Source organism: Uloborus diversus, chromosome 8 (genome assembly GCF_026930045.1).
Source record: "Uloborus diversus isolate 005 chromosome 8, Udiv.v.3.1, whole genome shotgun sequence".
NCBI classification, from domain to species: Eukaryota; Metazoa; Arthropoda; class Arachnida; order Araneae; family Uloboridae; genus Uloborus; species Uloborus diversus.
Genome location: NC_072738.1, coordinates 28,406,995 through 28,420,930, shown reverse-complemented (window position 1 = coordinate 28,420,930; position 13,936 = coordinate 28,406,995).

Sequence of the window (13,936 nt, the reverse complement as noted above, 5' to 3'; positions counted from 1 at the left end):
TTGTTTGTATTTTATTGTATTTTTGCATTTTTATTTATTTATTTTTATTTTCTGGAGGCGTGTGAATGACAAAATGGCCATGTAAATGACGCAATAGTATATTAATGAAATTTTTAACCTGTAAACTCAGACATGATTTTAAACATTGTACTGTCATTGTTATTATATTATATTGGGTTAGAACTGATGCTTTTAATTGATTAAAAGGTAAATTTAATAATGTACTGTAATGGCTTGTTTGGCCATTTTTCATCTTAATCTTAGATCTGGATTTACAGCTTTTTATGTATCTTTCTTTTTTTGGTTTGGATTCTTTCTTTTCCCAGTACAATCTTCGTTTATTTTGGTTGGGTCAAAGCTTGGTTCCTAATAAGTATTTGTTGCAAGGATCGTGAACACAATTGAAGCAACTTAAAGAATGCATCTCTAGTTCTTCAGAAAATTTCTCCCACCTTACCTGATGAATCTTCATCGTACCTTTGAAAGAGTTTATAACATCTGGAAGATACTTTTCAACATTTTCTATGTCTTTTTTTCTAATAATTTCCGAATAGATTTTTTTCATTTTTATCTTTAACTGCAGCTATAAATTTTTCAAATTTTTCAATATCTTCGCCTAAGGCAACAAGACGGTCACAAGTTCGCTTGATAGTTGCTCCAACACCATCAGGTGCTCCTTTGCCATGTCCGGCCTCATTATAATTCCAAACAATTTTTATTAAAGACGGAAATTTAAGTAAAATTAAATGCTGTAAAAAATAGAATATTTTTTTTAATTTCTGTATTGGTTTGCTGGACTATCTGATACAAAATGAATAGTATTAATTACACCGCCAGCTCAGTCATTTCCAGCCGAGGACTGCAGTTTCGTGCTTATTAGCACTCATCAGCCCGGCATAGGAAAGTGACTGAGCTGGAGATGGAAAACCTCTTAAGGAAGCCAAGAGTGCGAAACAAACTGGTAGCTAATGTGGAATTAGCAGACCAGACGAGTGACCGAAGCAATGGTTCGGTTCAACTCGAAGATTGAACGCAAGGCAAGGTATATTCAGTAACTTACAGCCCATTAGCCAGGGCTGAAGCAGAAATACACCGCCAGCTCAGCCAGCTAAGTTACTGAATATACCTTGCCTTGCGTTCAATCTTCGAGTTGAACCGAACCATTGCTTCGGTCACTCGTCTGGTCTGCTAATTCCACATTAGCTACCAGTTTGTTTCGCACTCTTGGCTTCCTTAAGAGGTTTTCCATCTCCAGCTCAGTCACTTTCCTATGCCGGGCTGATGAGTGCTAATAAGCACGAAACTGCAGTCCTCGGCTGGAAATGACTGAGCTGGCGGTGTATTTCTGCTTCAGCCCTGGCTAATGGGCGGTAAGTTACTGAATATATAGTATTAATTAGTTTCATTATTGTTTAAATGCTGCTTCAATAGTGCCATGATGTGTGCCATAACAGTCTCAGGATCATGACGCAAAGAATCTGATTGGGTACAAAACGATTTCTGTTTTCCTGCTGTATACATCATGCCAGTATGTAAAGTTATCTGTTAGCGAGAGGCACCAAAATGGACAGCTTGTGCTTCTTTAGAATATTTGCAGGCGTAATTTTCTGAAAAGTCAATATGAAAAAATTATCTTATTGTGTGATACTTCGTTTTTTAATTTTTTTGAAAAACCTGAAATGATGTTCAATGTTCAATAAATGTAGTAGAACTTTTGGAGTAGTATTTTCCAAGCAAGCATAAAGGTCACCAACACTTACTCGGACATATTCTTTCTTAGTTATATTTTACAGTGATTTCTTGTTTTGTTTTAGCACTTATCCTGACTTCTTTTTTGTTTACCTATTTTTTGTACTCAGTCATGTTATTCCAATTAGTTTTATCATGTAAAATAGTTTTTTCTTCACATAAATGACATTTTCTCAAGTAGCATTAGTTCTTTGCTGGCTTACAACATTAAATTTCAATTAGTTCATCTGTAGAAGATGCCGTGATCACATTTTCTTTTTTCAGCGATGCCATAATGAATCCAAAGTTCTAATGTTGAGTACAAAGATGGATCACCTGCTTCTATTTTATGTGGAACAACCCAAAACGGTCTGTATTTGCAAAAAAGGCTATAGGAAATTTTGGAATTGCTCTGAGAAATACATTTTTTATAAAGTTCAATAAGAGTATTGTTAAGGTACAGCTTTTATTTTTTCTCTTTCCCTTTAGTTTTAGTGTCTTTCTTTCCAGGTGATAAAGTATTTTCATCACTTGAGTAAAATTCTATCACTTTTTTTTCTATGTAGCATTTTCTTGGATTTTTGTTTCTTTCATATGATAAAATATTGGGACGTGTGTTGTTTACTTTAAATATTTTATACGATAAAAAGTGTTTACCTTTCTTCAGGAGTCTATATTTTTCAGAATTCTTCCTTGAATTACTTGAGCAAACAATTGTTTTTCTATGACTGATTTTATTTTCTTTGCATTACCTTTTAGTTGGTGTTCTAATGCTGCGCCAAAGAGTAAATTTTTGCGAACTTCAGCAGGAACAGCAGGGCAATTCTTCAAGATTTGATTAACTTTCCAATTTGGAGTTAAATCTTTTGAATTTGTGTTTTTTTTAAATCTTCGACTGATTTTTAGCCTACTTTCCCAGTAAAAATCAGAGAAAGAAGAAAAAAGCATGAAAGAAGGCTTAATACATCTTAAAAATATCCCGAAAAAACAAAAAAAAAAGTCAAAAATAAATAAAATAGTTAGATAAATATTGAAAAATTAAAAATTGGAAAGTAGGGGTATTGAGATGGGGAAAAATGTCTGTCGGTCTGTCTGTCTGTCCCCCCCTAATAACTTTTGAATGAATAGTCCGATTCGAACAAATTTTTTTTTGTTAGAAAGATCTCGGCGAGGACATCTCATTCCCATAATTCATTTTTTGATTTGAACAATTTTTCGTTCAATTTTGAACACTTCAAAAAAACTTAACATTAGCGCCTACGGGGAAATTCAAATCAAAAATAAATCTTGAACTTAGAAGCGAAGTGGCTTCAAACCAACTTTGTAGGGAAAAACTTTTGATAAAAAACATGTATCGAAAATATCTTTTTGATTTGAACAAGTTTTCGTTCAATTTTGAACAGTTCAAAAAAACTTAACATTAGCGCCTACGGGGAAATTCAAATCAAAAATAAATCTTGAACTTAGAAGCGAAGTGGCTTCAAACCAACTTTGTAGGGAAAAACTTTTGATAAAAAACATGTATCGAAAATATCTTTTTGATTTGAACAAGTTTTCGTTCAATTTTGAACAGTTCAAATCTCTTAATATTAGCGCCTAAGGGGAAACTGAAAGTCAATATAGATTCCGAACTTAAAGGCGGATTTACTTCAAACTTTGTTGGAAATAGCTCTTGACGACCTACTCCCGACTCCGACTCCGAGAATTTAGGGGCTCCTGACACCGACTCTGACTCCTGTTCCCGACAATTAATCGGACTCCGACTCCCCGACTTCGACTTTGACTTCGTAGCTTTGGCAAACATTTATACACGGAGGACAAATGACTGACTCCGATTCTTGGATATTCGACTCCGACTCTTTTATCTCAAAATGAGATTGACTCCGACTCCGACTCCGCTGCTGTGGTTTTAACTGTGAAATAATTATTGTTGATATGATTTGTTTTTATTTTCACGCTAAAGTTTTAATTTAGGTATTTAGTTTTCGGTGAATAAACTCGAAAAATATGCGCAGACAAATTTTTTTTTTTTTGACGATGAAAATTATTTCTTTAAGTTGACATTTTATTGTTTTTTTTTTATTTTGGTAAGTGCATTAATTCGTTTAAAAAATTATTTTTGGCAACAGGGGAAAAAGAAACGATATTTTTAATATGATGTATTTATTTTAATGAACTTATTATTATTATTTTTTCGTTTTGAAAGTTGTTAAAAAAATTTTTTAATGGAAAGAAGTGTATTAGCTGCTTCGTTTAAAAGGTGCTGCTACTTTATTTGTTCGTTTTTTTGAAGAAAAGTAAGGAATATTTTATTCCTAGAAATCAGCTTAAAATATTAAAAAAATATGTTTGAAAAAATTTGCGATTTTAGCTATTTTTGAGAATATTGATCAGGTACTAGAAAGTAGTATGGGTATACGGGAAAGTAGGCTCGTTTAGTTCTAGACGGAACTTCTTGTTCTCCTTATGTATTCTTTTTTTCAAATAGCTTCAATTTTCCCTTTTAATTTCGCATTTTCTTCTCTAAGTTTGATATTTTCACGATAAATATTGCTACGATTCCGTCTGACAACCTTCTGTCCTTTTCTCTTTTGTCTTGACATGAATGTGTAAGAAGAAAGAATTTGAAAAAGTTTCACTTGTGAAAGGCCCTAATTCTTTAGAAATTGCTAAAACATTACAACTACTTAGATAACTTTGCATTCTTGAATTGTTTGGTGTACTGGTCAAAATTGTTCTGTCCTCAAAACTCAATGGTACATCTATTTCACTTTCTGGAGTTGAATTATCTAATGCAGCCTGACTGATTCCCCCCCCCCCCTGTATGTTAAAGTGTCGTTTCCCCACTTTTTATGTTTCTGTCTTAAATCTCTATCAATCATATCTTTTGCTAGTTTAACTATGCTTTTTTCTTTATGCTTGATATACCGCAGTTTGGGTATTTTTCATATATCTATGGATTATTACGTATTCTTTCTCTTCTTGCCCTTCCTCTTAGTTTTCGTCTTTCTTTTTCTTCATGTGGCGTCAATTTCTTCTTTTTTGCCATTTTTCACGCTAAAAAATGAAAAAAAAAATCAGTTTTTACAGGAAAACCAAAAGCATTATTCGAGTTTTCAATATAAAAGTAAGAATAGCTACAACTTTCAGACAGTCAACATTAAAAATGTCTTTAAAAATGTGTCAGAAAGCAGCAAGTTTAGATTTAAGAGCAGCCTTTTCGAACAAAACACTAAACCCTCTGACTGCTTAATTTGTTGACCAAAGTCGCTTCAAAAAATGTTTTTTTTTTCCACATTTATATATATATATATATATATATATATATATATATATATATATATATATATATATATATATATATATATATATATATATATATATATATATATATATATATATATATTGAAGAATCGAAAAATACATTTTTTCTATCTGGAAAATATTTTTTATGGAGATTTCTATCATGAGAAACTAAGTTACCAAAAAATCCAAATTTCAGACCAGATAATCAAAAAAAGTTATTTTTAAAAATTTAAGAAAATATAAAGCGTTGAGAAAAGAAAAAAAAAAAGGGAAGAAAAATGCTTGCACGCCAAAGGCGCAGGATAAGCAGAATTTGCTACATTTCGATTGCCCACACAAAGCACGGTATAAGCAGTCAGAGGATTAGTACTAAAATACTAATCATAATGTTATCTTTTCTATGAATATTATTTTCTATTTTTAAACGGTTAATTTGCCAAATGTACACGGTCCTGCAGTTTTTTCTTTGGAAGAATAATTAAAAATCAAAACAAAAATTTTGCCAGGAAAGAGAAAATAAGGCAATGTAAGTACTTAAAAAATAAAATTTGCTAGATATTAACTATTAAACAGATATTAGCTGCTGCAACAATGGAAGAATTGCACAAAACTAAATTCTCAAAAATATTAGTGATTTAGACAAATTTTTCAAATCATTTATTTAAAATCTGTTACTAAGGCATTTAATGTGTCTTCAACTGTGATTTTAATGTGCCAAATGATCACAAAAACTTAATTAAATCTGTTGTCAAAGAAAGAAACTCATCAGAGAAAAACTAATCTATACCAATGTTTAATGATATACATATTTATAAACATCATAATTTCAACTATACTTAATCTTATTTCATCATTCACATGGCCTTTGAGTCATCCACATGTCTCATATTGAGACATGTGCATGACGTAAGGAAATGGGCATGTGGATGACAAATCACAAGTAATATGTTCTCATAAAGTCATATATAAAGATTTGTAGGATTGACCTTGAATATAAGAACGTACAAATGTAAGATTTAGAACTTTTTATTATCAAAATTTATTTATATGTAGATTTTACTACCATTCTGTGAGTCATGCTAATGATCAAGATGAAAAACGCTTACCTTGAAAGTTGAGTTTAACTTGCTATTAATCAAAAAATTATTGCAGAGCAGCCAAATCAATCTTCAGTCAGGAATAACAAAGCTCCATGCTTCTTTTTAAGATGTGTTGCCAGATTTTGAAATAAAACATTTCAGAGAAAAATATTAATACTTTTCAGGCAAGTGGATGACTGATAATCACTGGGACAAAGCTTAGATTAATTTTTAAAGATATTATTTTCACATTATGTTGATTTTTTTTTAATTTAGATCTTGCGCACATACACATTCAAAAATTAAAAAAAAAATCCTGAGAAAAAATCACTTGTTTTTTAAATCTACGTTCCATAGATTGTGAAAATTACACCTACGGGACAAGGCATGTGAATGACATTTCAATGTAATATTTTATTTTCAAAAGAATAAAAATTAATTATTGACATTGTTGATAATCATAATTATAGTACTAAAGATGCATAAAAATATTCCCAAAAGAGTTTTTTTAAATTAAAAAAAAAGAAAAAATCCGTATGGAACACAAAGTTGCCCATTTATATAGAATCACCCAGAATTGATGAAGGAGTTTGTAATGTTCCAGAAATACGTTTGATACTTTAGAAGTTTTTGCTATGTAATGAGGCTTTTCTCGTTCGTATCCAATTTTTTTCGTTTACTTTTTGAACATACAGGTCAAAAATGAAAGATATCACTTTTAGTTCAATAAAATGAAATTTATTGAGCAATAAAAATTCATTCAGTTATACTTTGCATTATGAGCATCGAAATGTCAAGATTCAGTCAAGATTTAATTAAAAAAATATATTATGAAATTTTTTTAATGCATTATAAAAATATTCTTCATCCAATTCTAGAAAGCTCATTTTATTAAACGCTATAGAAATCTCACTAAATGGGAAATAAACATTCGAAATGTCCTAAAACTACATTTATAAGGAATAGAAATTTCAAAAAGCATCATTTGAAGCATGTTCGAATACATGTCATCATATTTCACTCTTTTGAAAAACTTTACCTACTATTCAACATTTTTATCAAAAGCAACTTTGTTCTGTGCCATAAACGGCGTCTTCTATATCGCATCCAGTCCGCGAAAAGCGATCCCGAAAAGCGCCCTCTGGGGATGAGGATTCAATCGATATTCCGATATTGAGCAGCTTCATCGATTGCAGCGCAGCAATCAGAACGAGCCTTGCTGCCGAACCGGATTCTTAAGCCCTTATTCTCTTTTTCTTTCTTCTCCCTCGATTTCTGAGGACAAAAGAGATTTACTTTGCCTCAATGTGTGGAGGAAAGATTTTCTATTTCATAAGAACCTTTTGAAGGGGGTGTGTTCAGAACGTTTTCCCTTCCATCACCAGGAATAGAATTCGAATCAAAACCTATAAAACTATCTGTTATTTCAGGGTGAGAGGTATCTTTCAGAACTTCTTCAGCATAAGAAGCTTTTCGAATCCGATTTCAACCGTAGAAATGCAAAATAAAGTACAAAACTACAGGGGGAAAAAAAAAAGAAAAAGCATATTTTCTTCTTTTCCCTACTATCTTCGAGTATCTTGCTAAGAAACAATCTTTTTAGTACAACAGTGTCTTGTAAAATAGAACATTTATCTTTTTGATATTTCTTGGTCTTTAGAATAGTTTTAAAGATTTTTAATTACTATCGTATATGCAAGCAGAAGTTGTACACATCTATGCCATCTATTGGAAGTTTTTTGAACTAAAGTCACAAACTCTGACTTAAAAATGTTTTAAGTATATAAGATGACTGCTGCACATAAGTTCATGATGAAATAAGAATGTAAAACTATTGCGATAAAAACTTCAAGCTAAACAAATTCACGCTTAATCGAGATTTGAAGATTTCCATATGGATACCCTTACGAAAATGGTTGATAGAGCTTAATAGAATTTTATAGAAAATTATATATTGGGTGAGTGCAAAAGTTCGTGCGGACTTGCAATAGATGGCGTTAGAACGGGCGTAACGTGTTGTCATTAATACCACTATCTACGTAAGTCAGATCGTTGGAAAGGTGACATGTGCAGCTTTCATTCCAATCAAAATAATTTGTGCAGATACAAACTGCTTCGAAAAAGATTACTTTTAAAATGAGTGTTGATAAAGTGCATTTACGGCATGTTATGCTTTACGAGTTTCGGAAGGAAATAAACGTTGCAGCAGCCGTAAAAAACATTCAAGACGTTTATCAAGATCAAGCACCAGCTAAACGAACTGTGGAAAATTGTTCGCAAAATTTTGTTGCGGAGATTTTAAGCTAGAAGACGAGCCACGACCTTCCGACATTGATGACGACGTTTTGTGTTCTTTAGTTTAGAATACTCCGCGAATTTCAACAGAGGAAGTTGCTACAGCACTTAACGTTGACCGATCCACCGCTTTTCGGCGTTTAAAAAAAATTGGATTTGATTTAAAGCTCGATATATGGGTGCCCCATTTGTTGACCGAGAGCAACAAAATCTAGCGAATTTCTGCTGCCGTATCTTTACTCGGGCGGCTCAAAAACGAGCCGTTTTTGGATCGATTAGTGACGGGCAATGAAAAATGGGTCCTGTACAACAACGTTCAGCGCAAGCGCACATGGAAACAGGCAGGTGAACATGGTGACGCAATGGCAAAGGCCAGTTTGCACCCGATGAAGGTGATGCTCTGTGTTTGGTGGGATTGCAAGGGTATAATTTATTTTGAGTTTCTCCCCTCCGGCCAAACGATTGATTCGGACAAGTACTGTCGTCAATTAACTAATCTGAACCGAGAAATCAAACAGAAACGTCCGAGTTTGTCAAATCGCAAAGGCGTAGTCTTTCATCAAGATAACGCTAGACCACACGTTTCAAGACAGACGCTACGCAAACTGAACAGCCTGAAATGGGATGTCCTAACTCATCCACCGTATTCTCCTGATATCGCACCATCGGATTATCACTTATTCCGGTCATTGCAAAATCATTCAAATGGAAAAAAACTTGACTCTTTGAATGCCTTACAAAACGTCGTGTCTTCGTTCTTCGAATCTAAACCACGCAGTTTTTATGATCCGTATGCTGCCAGAACGTTGGAAGAAGATTATAGACAACGATGGAGTATATATCATTGATTGAATAAAGAGTTTTGCTTGCCTAATCACTGTATGACTTTCTTTCACAAACTCCGCACGAACTTTTGCACTCACCCAATAGAAGTCTATAAGAAAGTTCCTATAGAAATTATTTCTATATAATTCTATAGATATCCATATAGAACTTGAGACTGAAGTTTCTATAGAGAATTTCTTCTATAAAGTTCTATAGAAACTGCTATACAATTCGAGCATAAGGTTTCTATACATAATAAATTCTATAAAATTCTATAGATTTTGTTCAGAAAACTTCCCTTACTGTAGAATTTTGTAAAAAGTTGAGAATTCGTTCATTTTGTTTACAATTATAGTTTTTATTAGTGTTTATATAATACTTCTAGTTTAGAAAGCCTAAAAAGCCCTAGTTAATTAGGAAGTTTAATCCCTAAAATGAAATGGTTTAATTCCTAAAATCTATTTAATTTTAAGAATAATTGTTTTAACAATTAATTATTTGTTAAGGTCATTTTTTTATTACAAGGGCGGATTGTAGTATGGTCTGTAACAATAATACTGTTGCATTTTGTCATAGTTCGATGAAAAAAATCAAACTTAATTAAATAAAAAAATATACTCAGAAAAGATTAAAAATTATATATTATTTATAATGTTTAAGTTATTTTATAGTAATAATAAAACTTCTAAACATTGAAATTAATTCTAAAAATGTGAGAATTCGTAAAAATTCTTGTCAAGGTTTAGTAAATAAAATAATCAAAATTCCAAGATGCAACTCCGTATTTTGTCGCGAGAGTTTGCCAGCAGTATTTCTCTCAATCTCTTTGCGCATGCGCCAGTCTGTTTTCCCTTTTCTGCCCCGAACGGCGCCGGCAATAGCGTCCATCTTGCACGTGCGATCCTCTAAGCGTTTTGCGATGAAAATGGCTGAACCTTGCCGAATTCGTTAAAAGTATGTATTATTTTTGTGTTTTGTTATATTTATATTTTTATTGTTATATTAAACAAATTGGGAATGAAAAAACTTATAAATAGTAGTTATAAAACAAAACTCGAATTTTAAATCAGGAATGAACTTCATTATGAATCGGAAATAGCATTTGATTTTACTAAATAAAGCTCATGACTGAGTAATGACATTAATTTACTAGTGATTTTTGCGTTATAAATTTATATGTAAGTAACAATAACCGAAAGTTTGGACGTGTTAACATTGTTTTTTATAGTGATAGGGGTTTTAATATTTAATTAGCACTCCCAAATGGTACCACTGTCCAGTGTTATGAAGTGTCTTTATCTAACAATAATGTGTAATCGTTGTAATAAATTGCTGCACCTAATATTTTTAGGCATAATTTAGTTTTGTCAAACGTATATTAAATATATGTAAAGCATTGTCATTGTGTTTTATGAGACTCTTAATAGGATCTAGAGGCTGTATAGGAAGATCTATATAGGCTCTATAAGAAGATCTATAGAGGCTCTATAAGAAATACCTGTATAGAGTTTTATAGAATTATGGCCCAATTTTCTATAGGGCAGTTCTATAGAATTCTATAAAAATAACTCTATAGAATTCTATAAGAAGTATATAGAATTCTATAGAACTAATTTTATAGAAACCTATAGAATTTTTCTCTATAGAATTCTATAGAAAACGGCCTATAGAAAATTGGGCCATAATTCTATAAGACTCTATATAGGTATTTCTAAAGAATTTTTTTATAGAATTCTATAGACCATTTTCATAAGGGTAACGTTTTGTAGTGAAGAATTCCATAGTCCATTACACGAGCGTGAGAAAAATACGGATCCAGAGTCGAAATGAAACTGAGGGTTTTGTAGTTAACTTGATAAGGGTTGAACGGAAATACATTGAATAAGGGTGAATTTAAAAAAATAATTTGATCCTGACAAAAGTTAAAGATTTCGCAATCAGAGGTTGAAGCTAGAATCTGAAAAGTTTTCTTTGAAATATGTATCAAGATAAGAATCAATCAGTCAGGGATAAATTATCATTGTAGTAAGAAATAGATCTCATTGCAATATTAATTACTAAATCATTTTGTAACAAAAATGCTTTTAAAAAAAATGCTAACTGTTTAAATTAGAGTAAATGAAAAAAGATAACATTTTCGTAGGAAATTCATTTAAATATAATTCGTGTAAGAAATTCTGAAAATAAATCTGATGTAAAGAAAAACCATTCAGTTTCCTTATATAATCGTTAAAAGTTAAGGGGGTGAGACTTACTTTCAAAGAGTATAAAAAATTAGCAAATCGCACTACCGTGATAGGTTCCACTCGCCATATGAAGCAATGCACCGCGTTAATAGCTATATAGTAATCACAAAGAAGAAAAATTCTTTCAAGCGGTCACAAAGTCAAATCCAGAAGCGATCTTTACTTCCCATTAAACTACTTAATGCTTTGTAGTTGATTAAATAAGGGTTAAATTTAAATTTGTTAATTAAAAAAGCTCGACGAGTACATTACATAACATAATCATACAGAAACATAATCAATTGAGGTTAAAACGAAATTTGAACATGTATTCATGGTATTTCTTAGTTCTTGCTTATTGCACAAAGGTTTATTGCAAATTCGTTGTAAGGGACTAGTTACGGTTTAAAGCCGAATAAAATAAATCAATAGGAACTAGAAACTATTTGTAGTCAATCAAGATTTCTCGCAACGATGGTGAGGTTGAACCGCATCATGCACTGAATTATAAATAGCAGATTGAAATTTTACAGCTCTTAAAATTAGCTTAAATTGCGTTTTAAAGTTATGTGGATGAATGTTCAGCTAAATTTAAACACAATGAGTTGATATATAAAACCATGCATAAATAGGAAATGGATGAATACGTTTGCGCAAAAATCAATGATACAAAAAACTGCGTTACAAGTGCACAAATTTGCAATAAATTGCAAAGACGTGTTGCGGAGATTCAAGGAGCTTCATTTTCAAGGCAAAAAATTGTGAGCTTTTAGATGTGAAGTATCTTTTGGTTTCTTGTCGAATGACTTTACATCCAAGACTAAGCCCTAGTGTTTCAAGTCAATCTCACACTCTCTGGCTTGAAAATTGGGTTGCTTGAAACCTGGAAACACGTGTCAGCAATTCAATGCCTATTTCTGCTTTTTATAAACGTTACTTTTTCTACACTGTAAAAACAATTCGAAAACGTTCCTGGAAAATAATGGGTAGCTTGGACTGAAGTTCTGTCAGTAACGCATTCGGAGAAAAACCGGAACGCTTCCAGCTAAAAGTAACTGACTTTCCTGAAAATAACCTAGAGTCTTTCTGAGGAATTCTCTACTTTTCCAATAAAAGTCAGTTACGTTTTCGGAAAAACAGAAATCCTGGAGTTAACCTAGCATGTATTTATAATAATCGCTTGGCACCATTCTACTTTACTAAGAAAGCACCTAAAAGAGCTTAAAAAACATGGCCCAAAGCTAATTCAGAACTTTTGCCTACATTTCTTTGCCAAGTTATAGGCTCTGGAGACTGTTTTGCCATCCCCTACGGCTTAGGTATATAAGATAACTGCTGCACATAGGTTTATGACTAAATAAGAATTTATAACTAATCAGAAAAAAACTTCAAGCCCATCAAAATCACACTTAATCAAGATTTGAAGATATCCATATGGATAACGTTTTGTAGTGAAGAGTTCCATAGTCCTCTTCACTACAAAACGACCACTAGCATGAGAAAAATGTAGATCCAGAGTCGAAATGCAACTGAGGGTTTTGTAGTTAACTTGATTAGGGTTGAATGAAAATACATTGAATAAGAGTGAATAAAAAATGAATTTTGTCCTGACAAAAGTTAAAGATTTCCCAATCAGAGGTTCAAAAAAGTTTTCTTAAAAATATGTATCAAGATAAGAATCAATCACTAACAGATAAATTATCATTGCGGAAAGAATTGCGTATCATTGCAATATACACTGTAAAAAAATTCAGAAACATTACTGACTATTTCCGTGTCACCTTTCGGGAATTCAATGGTTTTTATCCCCTTCCTGGAAATATCAAGTATCATTCACAAAAAGTTTCCTGAATTGCTACAAGTTGCACAAATGCAGACTTCTCTCAGTTGTAAAAAATATTTTCGCTCCCAGTTTAAAGATTAATTGAGAGTATTTATAACGTGTATCGGCTTCAGTTCGTTTACGGCTCGTCCATGCTGTTTACACTCCCAAAGGGAGCGAATAAGTACGGACTTCGTAGCTTTGCCAGACTTGCAAGCAAGTGAGATGCTTGATACTTACTTGCAATTTTAGCTTTGCCCATGCTTGCAGTACTGCTTTTGGCACTGTCTTGATAAATCAGGAAGGTGCCAAGCTGTAATATTATCCCTACCAGAGATGACTTTTAACTTCTAGTGACACGAAGGCTTTAAACGGGAAGATTTCTGAATTTTTCAGGAAGGTTACTGAGTTTTAGCGGAAAACTTTCCTGGTTTTTGCGAGATACGTTACTGGCAGAAAGTGGGCACATCAGCTGCCTATTACTTTCCAGGAACGTTTCTGAATCGTTTTTACAGTGTACAAATACAAATACAAAAGTGACGACCAGCAACAGGCTCTGGGCCCAGCTACGTGGTCGTAGTCAATTTATAATCCCCAGTGAAGATCAATGACCCTCTTAAAAATATCTACTCTCTTGCTCATTACCACCTTTTCCG